A 21,929-nucleotide genomic window follows, 5' to 3' on the forward strand; every position below is an offset into this window, starting at 1 on the left:
CATTCTGAACACCTACAAACTCAACAGAAGATCAAAGAAAAGAATAGCAGCAACTCTCTGAAAAGAAAAGCGACCACTTTCTGGAAGGTAGGACGTGGGGAGAAGTGAATCCGAGGCTATATTTGGGAAGACAGACCATGGGGGGAGGGAGCCGGCTACCAGAAAGTGATAGAGCTGCGGAGCACAAAATCGGAACTTTTTGAAGTTGGCTCTGCTGAGGGACGTCCCTCCGGTGGCTAAGCGGGGGGGTGGGACCCTCGCTGAGACAGTGTGGTCTCAGGACCCTTGGGGTCACAGAAAGACCGGGGGTGCCTGAGTGCGGCAGAGCTCCCAGGTATCGGAGCAGGGAAGCCGGCTGCAGAGATGGAGCCAAGGAGCGGGCTCTCAGCTCGGGGTTGCCATAAACCGAGATCCGAGGCACAGTTGGGCCACTGCTCTTCCAGCAGTGACCCAACAAGCAGCAGATCCGGGGAGACTCTCCTTCCTACCCTGGGAAGAGTGGCATGGGAGCGCACTGCAGGGATCTGCCAGGTTTGGAGACTCCATACAGGGTCAGGTGCCAGAGATAGAAATGCTCGGTCACAGGCCAGGTGAGCACAGAGTGTGGCCGGAGACTGGGGAGACAGGAGTGACTGATGGCTTTTTTCTGGGGGCTCACTGAGGAGCAGGGCCCCGAGTTCTTGGCTCCTCCGGGCGGAGATTGGAAGGCTGCCATTTTCACTCTCATTCTCCAAAGCTGTACCAAAAGCTTGCAGGGAACAAAAGCTCCCAAGAGCAAACCCGAGCAGATTACTTAGCCCAGACCCAGCAATGGCGGGGCAATTCTGCCTCTGGCAAAGACATTTGGGAACCACGGCAACAGGCCCCTCCCCCAGATGAGCAAGAACAGCCAGCCAAGACCAAGTTTACCGATCAATGAGGACAGCAGAACTCCAGTGCTAGGGGAATACTGCACATAGAATTCATGGATTTTCCCCCCATGATTCTTTAGTCTTTCAAAGTTAAATTTTTTAATTTTCTTTTTTTCTTTTTCTTTTTTTTTTTTGAATTTTTCTTTTTCCCTTTTTCAACTAACATCTTATCAATTCCTTTTTTTTAATCTTTTTAAATTTTCATTTTTAGAGTCATATTATATCCCTTCATTGTAGTGAACCTTATTTTTTGTATATATATAAGTTTTTCTCTTTATAAATTATGGGATACAGTTTCTTCTAACAGAACAAAATACACCCTAAATCTCTAGTGTATGGCTTTGTTCTAGTCTCCTGCCTGATCACATTCTCGCCCCCCCCTTTTTTTGTTTTGTTTTATTTTAAATTTTTCTTCTTTCTTTTTTCAACCAACTTCTTATCTTATCAATTCCTTTTATAAAATCTTTTATAATCTTCATCTTTACAGTCGTATTCCATCCCTTCATTGTTTTTACCCTTATTTTTGTACATCTATAAGTTTTTCTTTCTTTAAAATTTTGGGGGGCAGTTTCTTCTAACAGACCAAAATACACCCAAAATCTAGTGTGTGGCTCTGATCATATTCTTTTTTTTTCTTTTCCTTTCTTTTCCCCCTGGTTTTGGGTCTCTTCTGATTTGTTTAGCGTATATTTTTCCGGGGTAGTTGTTACCCTTTTAGCATTTTGTTCTCTCATTCATCTATTCTCCTCTGGACAAAATGACAAGATGGAAAAACTCACCTCAAAAAAAGAACAAGAGGCAGTACCGACTGCCAGGGATCTAATCAATACGGACATTAGTAAGATGTCTGAACTAGATTTCAGAATGACCATTATAAAGATACTAGCTGGGCTTGAAAAAAGCATGGAAGATACTAGAGAATCCCTTTCTGGAGAAATAAAAGAACTAAAATCTAACCAAGTCCAAATCAAAAAGGCTATTAATGAGGTGCAATCAAAAATAGAGGCACTAACTGCTAGGATAAATGAGGCAGAAGACAGAATCAGTGATATAGAAGACCAAATGATGGAGAATAAAGAAGCTGAGAAAAAGAGAGATAAAAAACTACTGGATCACGAGGGCAGAATTCGAGAGATACGTGATACCATAAGACGAAACAACATTAGAATAATTGGGATCCCAGAAGAAGAAGAAAGAGAGAGAGGGCAGAAGGTATATTGGAGCAAATTATAGCAGAGAACTTCCCAAATTTGGGGAAGGAAACAGGCATCAAAATCCAGGAAGCACAGAGAACCCCTCTCAAAATCAATAAAAATGGGTCAACACCCCGACATCTAATAGTAAAACTTACAAGACTCAGAGACAAAGAGAATATCCTGAAAGCAGCTCAGAACAAGAGATCTGTAACCTACAATGGCAGAAACATTAGATTGGCAACAGACCTATCCACAGAGACTTGGCAGGCCAGAAAGGACTGGCATGATGTATTCAGAGCATTAAATGAGAAAAATATGCAGCAAAGAATACTATATCCAGCTAGGCTGTCATTGAAAATAGAAGGAGAGATAAAAAGCTTCCAGGACAAACAAAAACTAAAAGAATTCGCAAACACCAAACCAGCCCTACAAGAAATATTGAAAGGGGTCCTCTAAGCAAAGAGAGAGCCTAAAAGTAACATAGACCGGGGTGCCTGGGTGGCTCAGTCATTAAGCGTCTGCTCAGGTCATGAACCTAGGGTCCTGGAATCAAGCCCCACATCAGGCTCCCTGCTCCGTGGGAAGCCTGTTTCTCCCTCTCCCACTCCCCCTGGTTGTGTTCCCTCTCTTACTGTGTCTCTCTCTGTCAAATAAATAAAATCTTTAAAAAATAAAAGTAACATAGACCAGAAAGGAACACAGACAATATACAGTAATAGTCACCTTACAGGCAGTACAGTGGCACTAAATTCATATCATTCAATAGTTTCCCTGAATGTAAATGGGCTAAATGCCCCAATCAAAAGACACAGGGTATCAGATTGGATAAAAAAAAAACAAGACCCATTGATATGCTGCCTGCAAGAGACCCATTTTAGATGCAAAGACACCTCCAGATTGAAAGTAGGGGGTAGAAAACCATTTACCATGTTAATGGACATAAAAAAAAAAAAAAAAGCTGGTGTGGCAATCCTTATATCAGACAAATTAGATTTTAAACCAAAGACTGTAATAAGAGATGAGGAAGGACACTATATCCTGCTTAAAGGGTTTATCCAAAAGAAGATCTAACAATTATAAATATCTATGCCCCTAACATGGAGCAGCCAATTATATAAGCCAATTAATAACAAAATCAAAGAAACACATCAACAACAATACAATAATAGTAGGGAACTTTAACACCCCCTCACTGAAATGGACACATCATCTAAGCAAAAGATCAACAAGGAAATAAAGACTTTAAATGACACACTGGACCAAATGGACTTCACAGGTATATTCAGAATATTCCATCCCAAAGCAACAGAATACACATTCTTCTCTAGTGTCCATGGAACATTATCCAGAATAGATCACATCCTAGGTCACAAATCAGGTCTCAACTGGTACCAAAAGATTTGGATCATTCCCTGCATATTTTTGGACCACAGTGCTTTGAAACTAGAACTCAATCATAAGAGGAAAGTTGGAAAGAACTCAAATGCATGGAGAATAAAGAGCATCCTACTAAAGAAAGAATGGGTCAACCAGGAAATTAAAGAAGAATTAAAAAATTTCATGGAAACCAATGAAAATGAAAATACAATTGTTCAAAATCTTTGGGATGTAGCAAAGGCAATCCTAAGAGAAAATATATAGCCTTCTCAAGAAACAAAAAAGGTCTCAAATACACAACCTAACCCTACCCCTAAAGGAGCTGGAGAAAGAACAGCAAATAAAGCCTAAACCCAGCAGGAGAAGAGAAATAATAAAGATCAGAGCAGAAATCAATGAAATAGAAATCAAAAGAACAGTAGAAAAGATCAACAAAACTAGGAGCTGGTTCTTTGAAAGAATTAATAAGACCGATAAACCCCTGGCCAGACTTACCAAAAAAAAAAGAGAAATGACCCAAATAAATAAAATCATGAATGAAAGAGGAGAGATCACAACCAACACTAAAGAAGTACAATTATAAGAACATATTATGAGCAGCTCTATGCCAGCAAATTAGATAACCTGGAAGAAATGGATGCATTCCGAGAGACTTATAAACTACCAAAACTGAACCAGGAAGAAATAGAAAACCTGAAGAGACCCATAACCAGTAAGGAAATTGAAGCAGTTATCAAAAATCTCCTAACAAACAGGAGCCCAGGGCCAGATGGCTTCCCAGGGGAATTCTACCAAATATTTAAAGGAGAATTAATACCTATTTTTCTGAAACTGTTCCAAAAAACAGAAATGGAAGGAAAACTTCCAAACTCATTTTATGAGGCCAGCATTACCTTGATCCCAAAACCAGACAAAGGCCCCATCAAAAAAGAGAACTACAGAGCAATATCCCTGATGAACATGGATGCAAAAATTCTCACCAAAACACTAGCCAATAGGATCCAACAGTACATTAAAAGGATTATTCACCACGACCAGGTAGGATTTATTCCCAGGCTGCAAGGTTGGTTCAACATCTGCAAATCAATCAGTGTGATACAATACATTAATAAAAGAAAGTACAAGAATCATAAAATCGTCTCAATAGATGCAGAAAAGCATTTGACAAAGTACAGCATCCTTTCTTGATTAAAACTCTTCACAGTGTAGGGATAGAAGGTACATGCCTCAATATAAAAGCCATCTATGAAAAACCCACAGCAAATACCATTCTCAATGGGGAAAAACTGAGAGCTTTTCCCCTAAGGTCAGGAACTTGGCAGGGATGTCCACTATCACCACTGCTATTCAACAAAGTACTAGAAGTCCTAGTCTCAGCAGTCAGACAACAAAAAGAAATAAAAGGCATCCGAATTGGCAAAGAAGTCAAACTCTCACTCTTTGCAGATGATATGATACTTTATGTGGAAAACCCCAAAGACTCCACCCCAAAACTGCTAGAACTCATACAGGAATTCAGTAAAGTGGCAGGATATAAAATCAATGCACAGAAATCAGTGGCATTCCTATACACCAACAAGACAGAAGAAAGAAAATTTGAGTCAATCCCATTTACAATTGCACCCAAAACCATAAGATACCTAGGGATAAATCTAACCAAAGAGGCAGAATCTATACTCAGAAAACTATAGAATACTCATGAAAGAAATTGAGGAAGTCACAAAGAAATGGAAAAACGTTCCAAGCTCATGGATTGGAAGAACAAATATTGTGAAAATGTCTATGCTACCTAGAGCAATTTACACATTTAATGCAATCCCTATCAAAATACCATCCACTTTTTTCAAAGAAATGAAACAAATAATCCTAAAATTTGTATGGAACCAGAAAAGACCCCGAATAGCCAGAGGAATGTTGAAAAAGAAAAGCAAAGCTGGTGACATCACAATTCCGGATTTCAAGCTCTATTGCAAAGCTGTCATCATCAAGACAGTATGGTATTGGCACAAAAACAGACACATAGATCAATGGAACAGAATAGAGAACCCAGAAATGGATCCTCAACTCTATGGTCAACTAATCTTTGACAAAGCAGGAAACAATGTCCAATGGAAAAAAGACAGTCTCTTCAACAAACTGTGTTGGGAAAATTGGACAGCCACATGCAGAAGAATGAAACTAGACCATTTTCTTACACCACACACAAAAATAGACTCAAAATGGATGAAAGACCTAAGTGTGAGTCAGGAATCCATCAAAATCCTAGAGGAGAACACAGGCAGCAACTTCTTCGACCTCAGCCCGCAGCAACTTCTTCCTAGACACATTGCCAGAGGCAAGGGAAGCAAGGATAAAAATGAACTATTTTCAAGATAAAAAGCTTTTGCAAAGCAAAGGAAACAGTCAACAAAACCAAAAGACAACCGACAGAATGGGAGAAGATATTCACAAATGACATATCAGATAAAGGGCTAGTATCCAAAATCTATAAAGAACTTATCAAACTCAACACCCAAACAACAAATAATCCAATCAAGAAATGGACAGAAGACATGAACAGACATTTCTGCAAAGAAGACATCCAAATGGCCAACAGACACATGAAAAAGTGTTCCACATCACTTGGCATCAGGAAAATCCAAATCAAAACCTCAATGAGATGCCACCTCACACCAGTGAGAATGGCTAAAATTAACAAGTCAGGAAATGACAGATGTTGGTGAGGATGCGGAGAAAGGGGAACCCTCCTACACTGTTGGCGGGAATGCAAGCTGGTGCAGTCACTCTGGAAAAAAGTATGGACATTCCTCAAGAAGTTGAAAATAGAGCTACCCTATGACCCAGCAATTGCACTACTGGGTATTTACCCCAAAGATACAAATGTAGTGATCAAAGGGGTACGTGGACCCTAATGTTTATAGAAGCAAAGTCCACAATAGCCACACTATGGAAAGAGCCAAGATGTCCATCGACAGATGACTGGATAAAGAAGATGTGGTATATATACACAATGGAATATTATGCAGCCATCAAAAAAACCCTGAAATCTTGCCATCTGCAACGATGTGGATGGAACTAGGGGATATTATGGTAAGCAAAATAAGTCAATAAGAGAAAGACAAGATCATATGATCTCACTGATATGAGGAATTTGAGAAACAAGACAGAGGATCATAGGGGAAGGGAGGAAAAAATGAAACAAGATGAAACCAGAGAGGGAAACAAACCATAAGACTCTGAATCTTAGGAAACAAACTGAGGGTTGCTGGAGTGGTGGGGGGTGGGAGGGATGGGGTGGCTGGGTGATGGACATTGGGGAGGGTATGTACTATGGTGAGCGCTATGAACTGTGTAAGACTGATGGATCACAGACCTGTACCCCTGAAACAAATAATACATTATATGTTCAAACAAACAAACAAACAAAAAAACGAAGGGAAAAATGAAGGGGGAAATCGGAAGGGGAGACGAACCATGAGTAACTACGGACTCTGAGAAACAAACTGAGGGTTCTAGAGGGGAGGGTGGTGGTGGGGGGATGGGTTGGCCTGGTGATGGGTATTAAAGAGGGCACATATCGAATAGAGCACTGGGTGTTATAGGCAAACAATGAATTATGGAACACTATATCAAAAACTAATGATGTAATGTATGGTGACTAACATAACATAATAAAATAAATTTAAAAAAAAAAGTAGAGGAAGCATTTTACCTTCATCATCCCATCATCCAGTCTTGCATTGCTTAGCACCAAGAAAGATCCCCTTGTCCATGACTTCCTCACTATGGGGGAAAGCACGAGCAGGAAGATTCCAGCAGCCTTCACCATAGAAGACCCCAGCAACCTTTTCCACAAAGCTTTTGCCAGTTTTTGCCACCAAATATCCCTACAGTTTTTGCTGACGTTGACCTCAGCTGGTGAAGCTGCCTGGGAAGTACGAGCTGCTTTGCACCCCTCATCCCAGGCCAGAGCAGCCACTGCTCCCAGCCCCATTGGTGCCAGCGCTGTTGACCCACCTGCCCCATTCTGGCACATGACTGGGACCTGGCTGCACACCTGCTCCATGTGCACCTGTACTCTGCATCCTGGCACTGCTGCCCCTCCATGCATGCCTGTGCACTAGACCCCAGCTCCACAAATATGTGGAAACTAAAGAACGTGCTCTTGAGCCACTATTGAGTCAGAGGAAATCAAAGGGAATTTTTAAAGTATCTTGATAAAGAGAACAGATCAGTGGTTACCAGAGGGAAAGGAGTTGGGGGTGGCTTTGTAGGGTGATGGATGGTAAATAGACTTTTGGGGGTGATCACTCTGTCGTGTATACAGATGTCAGATTAGAATGTCATATACCTGAAATATATAATAACAATTTAAAAAGTATCTTGAGACAAACAAAAATGAAAACAGAACATACCAAAATTTATGGGATGCACCACAAACATTTTAAGAGGGAAGTTTTTAGTGATAGATACCTACATTAAGGAAGAAGAAAGATCTCAAATGAATAACCTAACATTATACCTCAAGGAACTGGAAAAAGAAAAACAAATTTGACTCAAAGTTAGCAGAAGGAAGGAAATAATAAAGATTAGAGCAGAAATAAATCAAATATGAATAAAAATGGAAAAATCAATAAAACTAAGAGTTGTGGTGTTTTTTTTTTAAATAAACAAAATTGATAAAACTTTAGCTAGACTAAGAAAAAGAAAAGGGAAGATTCAAATAAATAAAATCAGGACTGAAAGAGGAGACATTACAATAGATGTCTTAAAAATAAAAAGGATCATAGGGACTATTATGAAGAATCACATGCCAAAAACCTGGATAACCTAGAAGGAATGGATAAATTCCTAGAAACATATGACGTACCAAACTCAATCAAGGAGAAACTGATAACCTGAACAGACCAATAACAAATAAGGAGAGGAGATCAGTAATCAACCCCCCCCCCCCCCAGCCATGAAAAGCCCAGGACCAATCTTTAACTCTTTCAGGAAATTGAACATGAGGGAGCACTTCCAAACTCACTTTATGAGACCAGCATCACCCTGATACCAAAACCAGGCAAAGGCACTACAAGGAAAGAAAACTACAGGCTAATACCTCTGGTGAACATAGCAGAGAGGAGAATGACAGTCCTTCAGGTAGGGGGAAATGGGGAGATGTTGGTCAAGGTATACAATGTTTCAGTTACGCTGGGTGAATAAGTTCTGGAGATCTAATATCCAACACTGTAGCTATAGTTAATGATACTGTACTGTGTACAAAATTTGCTGGGAGAGAAGATCTTAAGTGTTCTTACCTCACACAAAAATGATGCTAACTATGTAAGGAGATTGATATGTTATATAGCTTGAACGTGGTGATCATTTTACAGTGTATCTGTATATCAAATCATTGTGTTGTATACCTTACACGTATACAATTTTTAATTGTCAATTATTCCCCACTAAAGTTGGAAAACAGGGGTGCCTGGGTGGCTCAGTCAGTTAAGCATCTGCCTTCAATTCAGGTCATGATCTCAGGGTCCTAGGATTGAGGCCCGTGTCGGGCTCTCTGCTCAGTGGGGAGTCTGCTTCTCCCTCTCTCTCAAATAAAAAAAATCTTTAAAGTTGGAAAAAAACAGTTGCACAAAAAGTAGTAACTTCAAATTTTTAGGAAGAGACTCATGAGGAACTTAACACAATACATATATACTGTGATACAAAGAGTGTTAAAATTCTTGAACTGTGTGGCTGAATAGAATATTATTTTACTCCTATCCTCCTAACTACTCATGTGACAAAACAAACACATACAAAAATTTAAAAACTCTTACTAAACAAACAAACACAAAACTAAGAGCTTCCCAACTAGAGGTCTCTGGGTCGGTTATGAAAATAATCAACTTGCCATTCAAAAGAGAAACTGTTGCCTTTGCATATTATAGCAACTTTAACTTCCATTTTTTTCTTAAGATTTTATTTATTTATTTGACAGAGACACAGCGAGAGAGGGAACACAAGCAAGGGGGGGTGGGAGAGGTAGAAGCAGGCTTCCCGCTGAGGAGGAAGCCCAATGCAGGGCTTGATTCCAGGACTCTGGGATCACGACCTGAGCTGAAGGCAGACGCTTAACGACTGAGCCACCCAGGCACCCTGTTAACTTCCATTTTTAAAATAAGTTTAAAACATGAAAAAAATGTACCATATTAAACTTGTGTAAAATCAGTCATGTTTTCATTGTTGGCTAGTAATGATTGACAAGAATAAGATAATGAGAAAAATTAAAATTCCAAATGAATTTCTAGGGAATATGACAATGACATCAATAAAAATGTTTCTCCACATATAATTCTTAACAGATTAATAAAGCTTATTTTAATGAAGACAATATGAAAATAGTAAAACATATTCTATGAAGAGTTACATGTTTGTTTTCTATGGAAATCACTGTAGTGACCATTTCACTGAAAAACCAGTAGCATTACGGGGTCTGGTTTAAGAAGGATCTAGTCATGTCTTTCATCCTTTGCATCTTGATTTTTCTTTTTTCCTTGAAGACCTTCTTCTCCATCTTCTACTCTCTCCTTGTCAACATAGTCATCACAATATCCATCCTGAAATTCTTTCTTTGAACATAAGAGATCTATTTCCTACTTTCCCTTTCCCAATTCTGAACTTGCTTCATCTTGCCCTCATTCTCCTTCTCTTCCTCCTCTTCCTCATATTCTCTGGGTGGACCAGCTCCATCCTCCCCATTAGCTTTGTTATGGTTATTTCCATACTCATCCTCTTCCTCTTCAGAGTTGATGTTCATTATCTTGCTGACCAAATCCCTTTAAGTATGTTATGCTATAGCCATTCAAAGACTCTCAACTATTAAGATTATGATTTCATAGTTAAACAAGTCATGACTTTTCTATTTTTTTTTTAAGATTTTATTTATTTATTTGAGAGAGAGAATGAGAGACAGCACAAGAGGGAAGAGGGTCAGAGGGAGAAGCAGACCCCCGCTGAGCAGGGAGCCTGATGCGGGACTTGATCCAGGGACTCCAGGATCATGACCTGAGCCGAAGGCAGTCGCTTAACCAACTGAGCCACCCAGGCGCCCCATGACTTTTCTATTTTTTAATATTTTCCTGAACATCTACTGAACTGAGTACTTTGATTTTGGTTCCATTCAGATTGAAGTAGTTAGAATTTGGTCATTTCCCTTTCAGAACTCCCAAGCCCCTAGAACTGATATTGACACTAAGAACTCTGGTCAATGAAGTTAGTTCCACTTTAGCCATATTTAGAAACCCTGGTTTTTTAAAATATCCATTCATGCTTTCAATTTCCCAATGAATGACTAGCAATTATCAAAGACCAATTCGGTCACTCAGGGTCTTCATTACCCCCCTCTTCCTCAACTACCATGAATCTTGTTTCTCCTTTCTTCCCTCTTGCACTATTTCCAATTCCAAAATTTGCAAAAGATTTGGAAGTGAACGAAAAGAAAGACAAATACACCACTGACCGCCAGCAAAAAAAACATACAGAAGGTAAAGAACAGAAAAACAGATGCAGTCCAAAGAGGTGCGATGCTAACATTGCCTCCGTCCTCCTTGTTCACACATTCACAGTTATTTTCCCTTCAACAGCTATTCAAAGCTTGAGTGATTTTTTTTTAAGTATGATATAATCAGAACTGTATTTTTGGAATATTAATCTGATGGTTGTGTGTGTAAATTGGGCCAGAGAGGTAAAAAAAAAAAAAAAAGCAAGAAATTAACTAGGAAATTATTTTATTAGCCAAGGAAAGAAAAAAATGAGAAATTAAACAGCAATCTTGTCAATGGGAAGGAAGCTAAGGATATAAGTGGTAGTGATGTCACGGAGCTAGAATTTGTTAGAGTTGGCTTTGAGACTGGGTGATTAGCGGGAGGGTGATGGTGACTTTATCATGAGAAGGGAGCGAAGGAGGGAGCTCAGGGGAAAGGTGCTGAGTGTAGTTGGCCACTTGAGATTGAAGGGCTGCTTCATCATCTAAGTGGGGGTTCCCTATAAGTAGATGGCCAATGGAACTGGAGGAATGGGGTTGAGAGTAAGCCCCAAAGATAGGGTGTTAGAGCCTTCAGCAGATAAAACATTTTTTAAAAACTACTATATTTAAGAAGAGATACTTAGGAATGAATCTGAGAAGAAACAGTAAGATAATGAGCAGGGGAATCCTGAGAGCTAATTCTCTAGAGGCTGAGAGGGACGAGAATTTAGAGAAGTGAGAGATGCCTACTCAGAGACAGAGAAGAGTGAGAAGTTTTTCTGCCGATGTCAAGAACACTGACAGAGGGTCTAACCTGCCAGTGAAGAGACATACTGCTTTTCCACAGATGGTAGTGTCATCCAGTTCTGGGGGAAGCGTGCAGACACAAAGTAGAAAAATACACCCCCTTCCCTCTCCTCTTTTCCCTTGATGTTTGTTCCACTCTAGGTGAAAGAAGAGGTGGAATTGAGCTTGGTCCAGTCTCTACAGAGAGCCAGAAGTGCTTTGGATAGAGTCAGTGTACCCTTCCCAAGCCGCCCCCTGTTTTTCTCTACTCTGCTCTTTGCCCTCTGAGGCTAACCTGACTGGATTAAATCAGTGGACTTTTCTGCCTCCTGTTTCCTGTTGGTTTTGGCTTGTGGTGACCTCTGGTGAGAAATCACAGGACAGTAGGAAAGTATTATTGGGTATTTCTTCCCAGCTCCTCCATGGCAGGATTTTTGCCAAGGGCAGTTCTCTATAGTGGCTGGTCAGGATGACTCCCGGTGGTTGTTTGGTTTCCCAAGAGGAAGCATTAAGTTTTAATAAAAGGGCAGGGGATTAAGAGCACAGTCTTTAGGAGTCTCCTGACATTGAGCAAGTCTCTGGCCCTCAGTTTCTGTGTCTATGAGAGGGTGTGGGGTCAGCCTGGTGACTCTGTCATGGTCTGGAATGTCCGAGCTGTGTAGGAACCTAAGGCTGGAAATGCCTATTTGCCTGAGGAGATGGCTGTGTGTTGGTAGCCGTGAAGTTCAGATAGTGCTTTTCTTGTTTGACTTGGAAACGGTATTTTCCCTCACAGTGTGAGGATTAGAGAGTTCTGCATTTGGCTTGAAGAGGGCCTACTGACCTAATTAAGTGACCAACCCTGTCCCACTTGCTTAGAATGTGTGTTTCAGAAATATGACTACAATCCAGAAGGAAGCAAGCCCCAAAGCTTGTCTCAACAGGTATTTGGAGGTTATCTCTTCTCCTATATAAAGTTCTCAAGCTTTTGATGTAAAGAAAAAGCATTTATTATCATGTTTTACTCCCTAGAGTTTACTTTCCTATATACCAATAAATAGAAACTGCATATGCACATATTTCCTGGTTTAGTGCTGGGGGGGAAGAAAGGTAGATAGTAATGCACCAGCAATTTTAACAAGGGGTTTAACAGGTAAGTGGTTGTAGACTCGGAAAAATTCTACTGAGGTAGTGGAGGAAAGTCTTCTGATCACATTCAAAAGAGAAATCCTTCTGACCACATAGATTCAAGACAGAAACAGGTATGGGGACCACACAGAAGCTCCACGTATCTGGGGGATACAAAGCAGTTTCTAAGAACGTGGACTCTGAGGAAGACAAACTCAGATCCAAACCTGTTGAAGGAGGTCATTGAGAGGATGTGATCACAGGTTGAACTATGAGCTGGACCCAGGCAATTAGAGGCTCCTCCTTCCCCCACCCCAACCACCCCCATCCTTGGAATGTACGTTCCACCCACTGTCCACACTAGGAGTCATTTTCAAGGACACAGCCTTGAGGCAGTAATGTGTTATTGAGACCATCTGGACTAGATACATGATAGGATCCTGTTCAACACCTCTATAAACTTGTAAGATTCTGTCAGACAAGAACTGTCAGGCAAGATGGGTGAAGGGGAGTGAGAGATACAGGCTTCCAGTTATGGAATGAGTAAGCACTAGGGATGAAATGTACAGCATTGGGAATATAGTCAATTAGCACAGCATGATATATAGACTTAGTGAATCACTATGTTGCTCACCTGAAACTAATGTAACCGTTTGTGTTAACTATACTTCAATACAAACAGATGAAGTCGATAAACTTCAGAGTGGAAAAATGACTTATCCAAAGTCATAGAAAAGGAGGGACTAGAACCAAGTCCTCCAAGCTCTAAGCCAAATGCTTTTTGCCTCTCCATACTTATCCGTCTCCATGAGGTAATTATGTGAAACACATGCTTCATGGAGCTCATACAGTAGAGAAGTGTGGTGACAAATCCCATGGAGCCCGGGGGACTTGCAGTCAGAAATTGAGTTAAAATCGGGCTCTGCCACACACCAACTTTGTGATCTTGTGAAAGCCATGCATCTTCTATGAACCGCCTTTCCTTCGTCTTGTAAAATGGTGATAATGACCCGTGCTTGCTTTCCAGGAATGTTGTAAAGTCCAAACGAGTTGAAACAGAAGTTTAAAACTGTAAGGAGCAGCAGGTGCTTTAGGGATTCGTATTTATAGTACATCCTTAGAAGTGGCAAGGGAGCGTAATTTGCTTAATATTGGTTCATCAGTATCACGAAAATAATTTATTTGACAGGTCTGCTTGCTGGCAAGGAGAAGCAAACAGGAGAAGAACTGCTCATTCCAGCAAGGTGGGCACGTGTGTGGGTGCCTCTGATGCGTGTTGCTCTAACCAGAATAAACCCAAGAGCTACAGCTAGCTGGAGTTCTCTCTGCAGCTGTCGTCAAAGAAACCAAGTGTGACATGTGAAAGTGATTAGAAGTGATTCTGATGCGGACTTGAATCCCTTGACAGACATCAACAGGGGTGGAACTCCTACTCAGTTCTTCCACGCCCCCTTTTGCCCTACCTCCCATCTTCATGTCTCTCACACTCTCTATCCACCCCAAACCTTTCCATCCTCCATGGAACGTACCTGGGTAAAAACACAAAACAACACAAAACCAAGCCTTAGTGATCTCCATGTTTCTTCTCTCTTATCCTTTGCCCCTGTATTTTATGCTATTAATGGACTAAATATTTGCCTTTCTGATGAAATTTCTCTCCACTTCTCCATTCTTCTCTCTTCTCATTTGCCAATTGTCTGTTGAAAATAGGCCAGAAGCAGAACTGCAGCATTTTGAATCTATTTTTTGAAGGTGGGGAGGGATTGAGGTCTAGTGAAAAGCCCAGAACAAGGCAGAATTTTCTTGAATACGTTGGGGAAGGGAAAAACATAACAAACACTTACAAATTAATTTACACCTAAATTTATTATGGTTGGTTTTCATCTCTCAGAAGGAACGACTTAATTAGCAATGTGGATACGAGGATGTGAAATTTGTGTGATGGGACCAGACATAGGGAAATTAGTTGTAGGGAGTTGCTTATGTTTTGGTTCACACTCATAGAAGTTTTTCGCCCATATTTTCTTCAGGCATTTAAGTGTCTCTCTTGTGCCCTAGATTTGTGCTACTGACCACACCTCCTATCTACTCTCCTTGTTATTATTAGTTTACTTTTAAGTTCTACTCTCTTAGCAAGTTTCAAATATGCAGTATAGTATCATTAACTGTAGTCACCGTGATATATGTAACATCCCCATGACTTATGTGCTCTCCTTAAATACTGACTTGAAGTCCTGCTTTTGGAAGGAGATGCCTCCATTAAAAATGCTGACTCACGCCCACGGGGCCTCATTTTGAATTGCTTATCTGATTGCTTGAGAGGGTTTAGCAGAAAAAGCCACTGTCCATGGCTGAGCACCACCTTTGTGGACAATTAATGAGCTATGATGGCATAACTGACACGTTGCAACAGTGTCTGGGTCAGAATTCTTGGATTCGGATTCTTGCTCTGCTACCTACTAGCTGTGTGACTGTGGACAACTACTTAGGCTGTGTCTCCCCTTCCTCTGCAGAGGGAGATAATCTACCAATTCTGTGGTGTCTGGTATTATAGCAAGCACACAGAGCTACTAATCTGCTGCCATGATATCTAACAGTTGGAGAGCATTGGTCAAATAAGACCAGATTTCTAGATAAGGGCAATCATAATAACCAGTATCAATAGTATTATTAATAGGATAATAATGGCTCCTATTTACTGAACGCCTACCAGGGGCAGATGCCGTGCTGCATTCTGTGTGTGTGTGTGTGTGTGCTTCATTCTTTACATTAATCATTTCATTCAATCCTCACAATACTCCTTTGTATTGAACACTTTCATTATGCCCAGTTCATATGTGAGGGACCTGAGACTCTGAGATAACTGATTTGTCCAGAGCTACACATCCAACAAAGGCAGAGTTGAAATCAAATCCAAGTCCGACATTAAACATGTCATTTTAACTGCTCTAAGCTTCTTGTGAGAGAATTGAGCAAGGAAATTCTATTTTTTAGCAAGAAGACAGTGTGTGTATGTATGCATGTGCTTGGGGGTGTGTGTGTGTGTGCGTTACACACAAGGGGAACAACAAGAAGAAGAATGGTGGAGTTATGGTCATTGTCTTCAACCTGCTATACAGTTGTCATAGGGAAAGGGATACCATGTTTTTTCCGAATGATCCCAGATGTTATAATATTTTGGGTGACTAGATTTCTGCCCACTTACACAGAACAATTTTCTAATAGCCAGAATTGTTCAAATATGAAATTATCTGCCTTTGGAGATAATAAAGTCTCCATTATTAGAGTTTTTAAAGCAGAGTCTGCTGATATTTGGAAAAGATAGTGTAGGGATTATGTCTAATTGAGAGGGACCACGGAGGTATTTTCTAATCTTACGAGTCCTTATTTCTATAATAAACTTCAAAATTCATGGCAGAAGTGACCCTTCAGCAGGCTCTTTTTTCCTGTTGTTGTGCTGTGAGTCTCCACAAGCAGCAAAATCTCCCGAGCCGCCCTGGACGAGGAGGTGTGAGACGTCCTGCCCGGCGGCCAGTGCAAGTGCGGGTAGGTTTTGGAGATGGTGGAGCTGCAGGTCAGCTCAAACTATGAGCCTCAGACGGACAAATCCTTCTCAGGCACAGTCAGACTTAAGTCCACTTCTCACCCCAAGTTCCCCATATGTTTTTGGGGGGCCAGCAGGACTGTGATGAGGCTAAGGCTGTGGATATTCCCCATGTGGACACTGAGGCACTGAAGAAACTCAACAAGAATAAAAAGTTAGTCAAGAAGCTGGCCAAGAAGTATGATGCCTTTTTGGCTTCAGAATCTCTGATCAAGCAGATCCCACAAATCCTGGGCCCAGGCCTCCATAAGGCTGGCAAGTTCCCTTCCTTGCTGACGCACAATGAGAACATGGTGGCCAAAGTAGATGAAGTGAAGTCCACCATCAAATTCCAGATGAAGAAGGTGCTATGTCTGGCTGTGGCCGTTGGCCACGTGCAGATGACAGGAGATGAGCTTGTGTACAACATCCACTTAGCTGTCAGTTTCCTGGCATCCTTGCTCAAGAAGAATTGGCAGAACGTCTAGGCTTTAAACATCAAGAGCACCACGGGCAAGCCCCAGCGACTGTACTAAGGCACAGCTTAATAAACCCTAGTGTTACCATTAGGAAAAAAAAAAAGAAGTGATCCTTCAGCTGGCTTTGTGCATTAGACAGTATACTTTTGATTACAAGTTGTAGAATAAAAACTGGCTTAAGAAAAACGTTCATTACAAGGATTAGGAGGTACCTCAAGAAATCCACAAGCAGGAGTAAGAGAGCTGAAACTGGAGTCTGAAATACCATGTTTTCTCTCTCCATCCTGAATTTATGCTCCTGCCCACAGATTATACTTTCTTCTCCACATCTCTGCAGAGCAGCTTTCTCTCTGTTCCTTTGTCCACTTGGTAGGCAGTAGATATCCATTTGACTGTTTCTGAAATGACATGTCTCTGATGAGAGAAATCTTGACAAAGAAAAAGATCTTACTTTTGGTTTCAATTCCTAACTTTTTTGGTGATGCCTCTTTTATCACTTGATTTTATTTTATTTCATCATGATAAGTACACTCTTTTATCCCTATCCCCTATTTCCTGCATTCTCCCACCCATCTCCCCTCTGGTTACCATCAGTTTGTTCTCTATAGTTAAGAGTCTGTTTCTTGGTTTGCCTCTCTCTCTTTTTCCTTTATTCTCTTGTTTTGTTTCTTAAATTCTGCATATGAGTGAAATCATATGGTATTTGTCTTTCCCTGACTGACTTATTTCACTTAGCATAATACTCTCAAGCTCTATCCATGTCGCTGCAAATGGCAAGAATTCATTCTCCTTTATAGCTGAATAATATTCCATAAATATATATATATATATATTAATCATATTTTTTTAATCCATTCATCTAGTGGACACTTGGGTGCTTCCATAGTTTGGCTACTGTAAATAATGCTACTATAAACATAGAGGTACATGTATCCCTTTGAATTAGTGTTTTTGTATTCTTTGGGTAAATACCCAGTAATGCAATTGCTGGATCGTAGGGTAGTTCTATTTTTATCTTTTGAGGAACCTCCATACTGTTTTCTAGAGTAGCTGCACCAGCTTGCATTACAACCAACAGTGCACAAGCGTTCCTTTTTCTCCACATCCTTGCCAAGACTTGTTTTTTGTGTCATTAATTTTAACCATTCTGACAGGTGTGAGAGGGTATCTCATTGTGGTTTTGATTTGTATTTCCCTGATGATGAGTGATGTTGAGCATTTTTTCATGTGTCTGTTGGTCATCTGGATGTCTTCTTTGGGGAAATATCTGCTTATATCTTCCGCCCATTTTTTATTGCATTATTTGTTTTGTTGGGTATTGAGTTGTGTCAGTTCTTTATATATTTTGGATACTAGCTCTTTGTCAGATGTGTCATCTGCAAATATCTTCTCCCATTGTCTTTTAGTTTTGTTGATTGTTTCCTTCTCTGTGCAGAATTTTTTTTTAATTTGGTGTAGTCCCAATAGTTTATTTTTGCTTCTGTTTCCCTTACCGTGGGAGACTTATCTAGAAAAATGTTGCTACAGCTGATGTCAGAGAGATTACTGCCTGTGCTCTCTTCGAGGATTTTTATGGTTTCAGGTCTCACATTTAGGTACTTAATCCATTTTGAATTTATTTTTGTGTATGGTGTATGAAAGTGGTCCAGTTTCATTCTTTTGCATGTTGCTGTCCAGTTTTCCCAATACCATATGTTGAAGAGACTGCCTTTTTCCCATTGTATATTAATTCCTCCTTTGTCGAAGACTAATTTTTTTAATGAGGTAAAATTCAAATAACATAAAATTAACCATTTTAGACTGTACAATTCAATGGCCTTTAGTATTTTCACAATGTTCTGAAACCATCACCTCTGTTTAGTTCCAAAGTATTTTTATCACCTCCAAAGTAGACCCTTTACCCATTAAGAAGTCACTTCCCATCCTTCTGCCCCCAGGTCCTGACAATCACTAATCTGCCTTCTGTCTGTGGATTTACACATTCTGCATATTTTATATAAATGGAATAATACAGTATGTGACCTTTTGTGTCTGGCTTCCCTCACTTAGGAAAATGTTTTTCGTTGTAGCATGTTTCAGTATTCCATTCCTTTTTATGGCTAAATAATTTCCATTGTATGAATATGCCACAGTTTGTTTATCCATTCATCTGTTGATCACATTTGGGTTGTATCTACTTTTTGGCTGTTGTGAATAGTGCTACAGGTTTTGTGTGGATACTCATTTCAGGTTCTTTCAAGCATATCATAGGGGTGGGATTGCTGGGTCATATGGTAAAATTCTATGTTTTACATTCTGAGGAGTTGCCAAACTGTTTTCCACAATGGCTGTACCATTTTACAATCCTACCAGCAACATACAAGGCCTCTAACTTCTCCACATCCTTGCCAAAACTTGCTGTTTTCTTTCTTTAAAAAAAATATATAATGACCTCAGTAAGTCAAAACATAGTGAAAATGTTATCTCTGTGGTTGTGATTTATATTTCCCTAATGACTGAAGAAATCGAATGCAATTTCTCCCCCAGTTTTATTGAGATATAATGGACATACATCATTGTATAAGTTTAAGATATGCAGCATAATGGTTCAACTTACATATATAGTGAAATGATTACCACTATAACTTTAGTTAGCATCCATCTTCTCATATAGATACAATAAAAAGAAAGCAAAAAAGAAGGAAGAAAGAAAAGAGAGATTTTCCTTGTGATGAGAACTCTTAAGATTTACCTTCTTAGCACCTTTCCTATATCCCATACAGCAATGTTAGCTACAGTCATCCTGTTGTACATTGCATCCCTAGTACTTATCTCATAACCAGAAATTTGTAACTTTTGACCACTTTCTTCCAATTCCTTTTCCCCTACCCCCATCCCACCTTTGGTAAACACAAATATGATCCCCTTTTTCTAGGAGTTTGTTTTTTGAGTTTGTTTTTTTTTTTGTTTTTTTTCTTTTAGATTTCACATATATGAAAGATCATACTGTGCTTGTTTTTTTCTGACTTATTTCATGTAGCATAATGCCCTCAAGGTTCATCTATGTTGTTGCAGATGGTGTGATTTTTTTTTCATTTTTATGGCTGAATAATATTCCATTGTGTATATATACCACCACTTCCTTATCCATTCATCCATCAGTGGACCTTAGATTGTTTTCATGTCTTGGCTATTGCACATAATACTGCTGTGAACATGGAAGGACAGGTATTTTCAAGTTGGTGTTTTTGTTCCCTTAGGATATATTCCCAGAAGTGGGATTGCTAGATCATATGGTAGTTCTATTTTTAATTTTTTAAGGATCCTCCGTACTGTTCTCCATAGTGGCTGCATTGCCACCAACAGTCAGCCACTTTTTAATGTACCCGACATCCATTTGTACTCGATTAATGTACTTCTTTGGAGAAATGTCTATTTAAATTCACTGCCCATTTAAAAAATTTGTTTGTGTACCTTTTTGTTATTGAGTGTAATTGTTCTGTATATTTTCTGGATAATAGTCCCTTATCAGATACAGTTTATTCTCATTATTCATAGAGTCTATATTTGTGAATTTGCCTACTACTACTAAAATTTATTCATAACTCAAAAATCAATATGGTTTTGTCATCATTTGAAGACATGCAGAACAGTGAAAAATTTAGTTGCCAGAGTACACATTCCCAGCTGAGGTAGAATCTAGTGTCCCTCTACCTTCTTGTTCCAGCTATCACACAGAGATGACCAGAGGACAGAGACAGCTGGGCAGGGCAACGTCATACAAGCAGTCCAGCTCTGGGGCCTGCTGGAGGGGTTCGAATCCCAGCGCTGCCATCCATTAGTAGTGTGCTCTCAGGTAAGTGGCTTAACTCTCCCGAACCTTGTTTTCTCTCACGTAAAATTTTCAAAAAAAAAAAAAAAAGAATGCCAGGATGAATTGCTTTTAGGATCTAAGACTATCATCTATGTGATTATGTCCCTTCTCTGTATATATCCCTGGTCTATATAGGTTTCTAGGAGCGGTGTTTCAGTGTTTGCTAATTCAGTGGTTGCAGCGACTTTTAGAATGTCTCACCAATAACAAGAATAGACTATATGATTTACAAATATTATCTCCTATTTATTAGGTCTTGTCACTTACTTGACAGTGTGCTTTGATAAACATAAAAGTTTTTAATTTGGATGAAGTCCAAAGTGTCTGTTCTCTCTTTTGTGGCTTAGGTCTCCAGTTCTAACTTTTGAGGAGAAGTGAATTTGCTTAGTTCAATCATAGATGAAGCAATTATGCTTAAGTGTATTCCCATTCATTGATAATTGGCTGCAGAGATGCTTAGGAGAGAAGCTGAATTGATTTACCCAGACTTAGATAGCTACTGAAGGGCAGTTGAGAATCCAACTGACACCTGATGTTAGAACGTGTGATCTTACCTGCTCTAATTATACAGAGAAGGGATCATTATGGTGAACTAAAGAAACACCTAAGGGTGATCAACTTTCTCAAAAAATGGGTGGCATTTAGATAAAGAGGAGAAAGGAAGTAGCTTTCTTTGTAGGACATTTTTGTTTGTAGAAGATGTATTCAATTAGAGCAGATCTGTATAAATGATGAACAAACCCTTATCACCACCTCAACTTCTTGGTTCCTCATATTTTACTCCACTGCCTTGGGCCTTAATAGACGTCCCTAACACTTAGTGGGGTTGGCTGTTGTGATCACAAATTATGGACACAAGAGGGCGCCAAAAGCTCTCTGTTCCTCTGGTTCTTTAGGCCCAGGTGTAAGGAAATTACCTTCCATTATTGCTGTTTGTATTTGCAGAAAAGAATTTAGATTACAAAACTCAGGAAAATCTGAATAGAACTAACGAAAATACAGCCTAATATACAAATATTTAGATTTCAAGAAGTCCAGTCCCAGAGTTGTTGATTTGGCACCATTTTAAGTGAATGTAGTAGAACTTCAAAGCTAGAAAGAACATTAGAAATTACCTTTCCTTTTCTCCC

The 21,929-nt window shown here is 39.8% G+C and overlaps 1 protein-coding gene and 1 pseudogene across 4 annotated transcripts in view; one reads left to right on the forward strand and one right to left on the reverse strand.

Annotated features, from left to right (window-relative positions):
• Positions 1-21,929, reverse strand: part of CUNH5orf46 (chromosome unknown C5orf46 homolog) — a 139,639-nt gene that overhangs the window by 33,487 nt on the left and 84,223 nt on the right. Inside the window, exon 1 of one of the 4 annotated variants that reach the window (XR_010413061.1) lies at positions 17,159-17,342. The exons of the other annotated variants lie outside the window; for them this stretch is intronic. The gene's annotated coding sequence lies outside the window, so the exon portion shown is untranslated. Of the gene's footprint in view, positions 1-17,158; positions 17,343-21,929 lie in introns of those variants that run through there. 4 annotated transcript variants of the gene reach the window in all.
• On the forward strand, positions 16,076-17,003 carry LOC123854376 (large ribosomal subunit protein uL1-like; annotated as a pseudogene).

The sequence above is a fragment of the Mirounga angustirostris genome, unplaced genomic scaffold, assembly GCF_029215605.1.
Source record: "Mirounga angustirostris isolate CCGP_5_RB_7025 unplaced genomic scaffold, mMirAng1.0.hap1 SCAF_7, whole genome shotgun sequence".
In the NCBI taxonomy this organism is placed as follows: Eukaryota; Metazoa; Chordata; class Mammalia; order Carnivora; family Phocidae; genus Mirounga; species Mirounga angustirostris.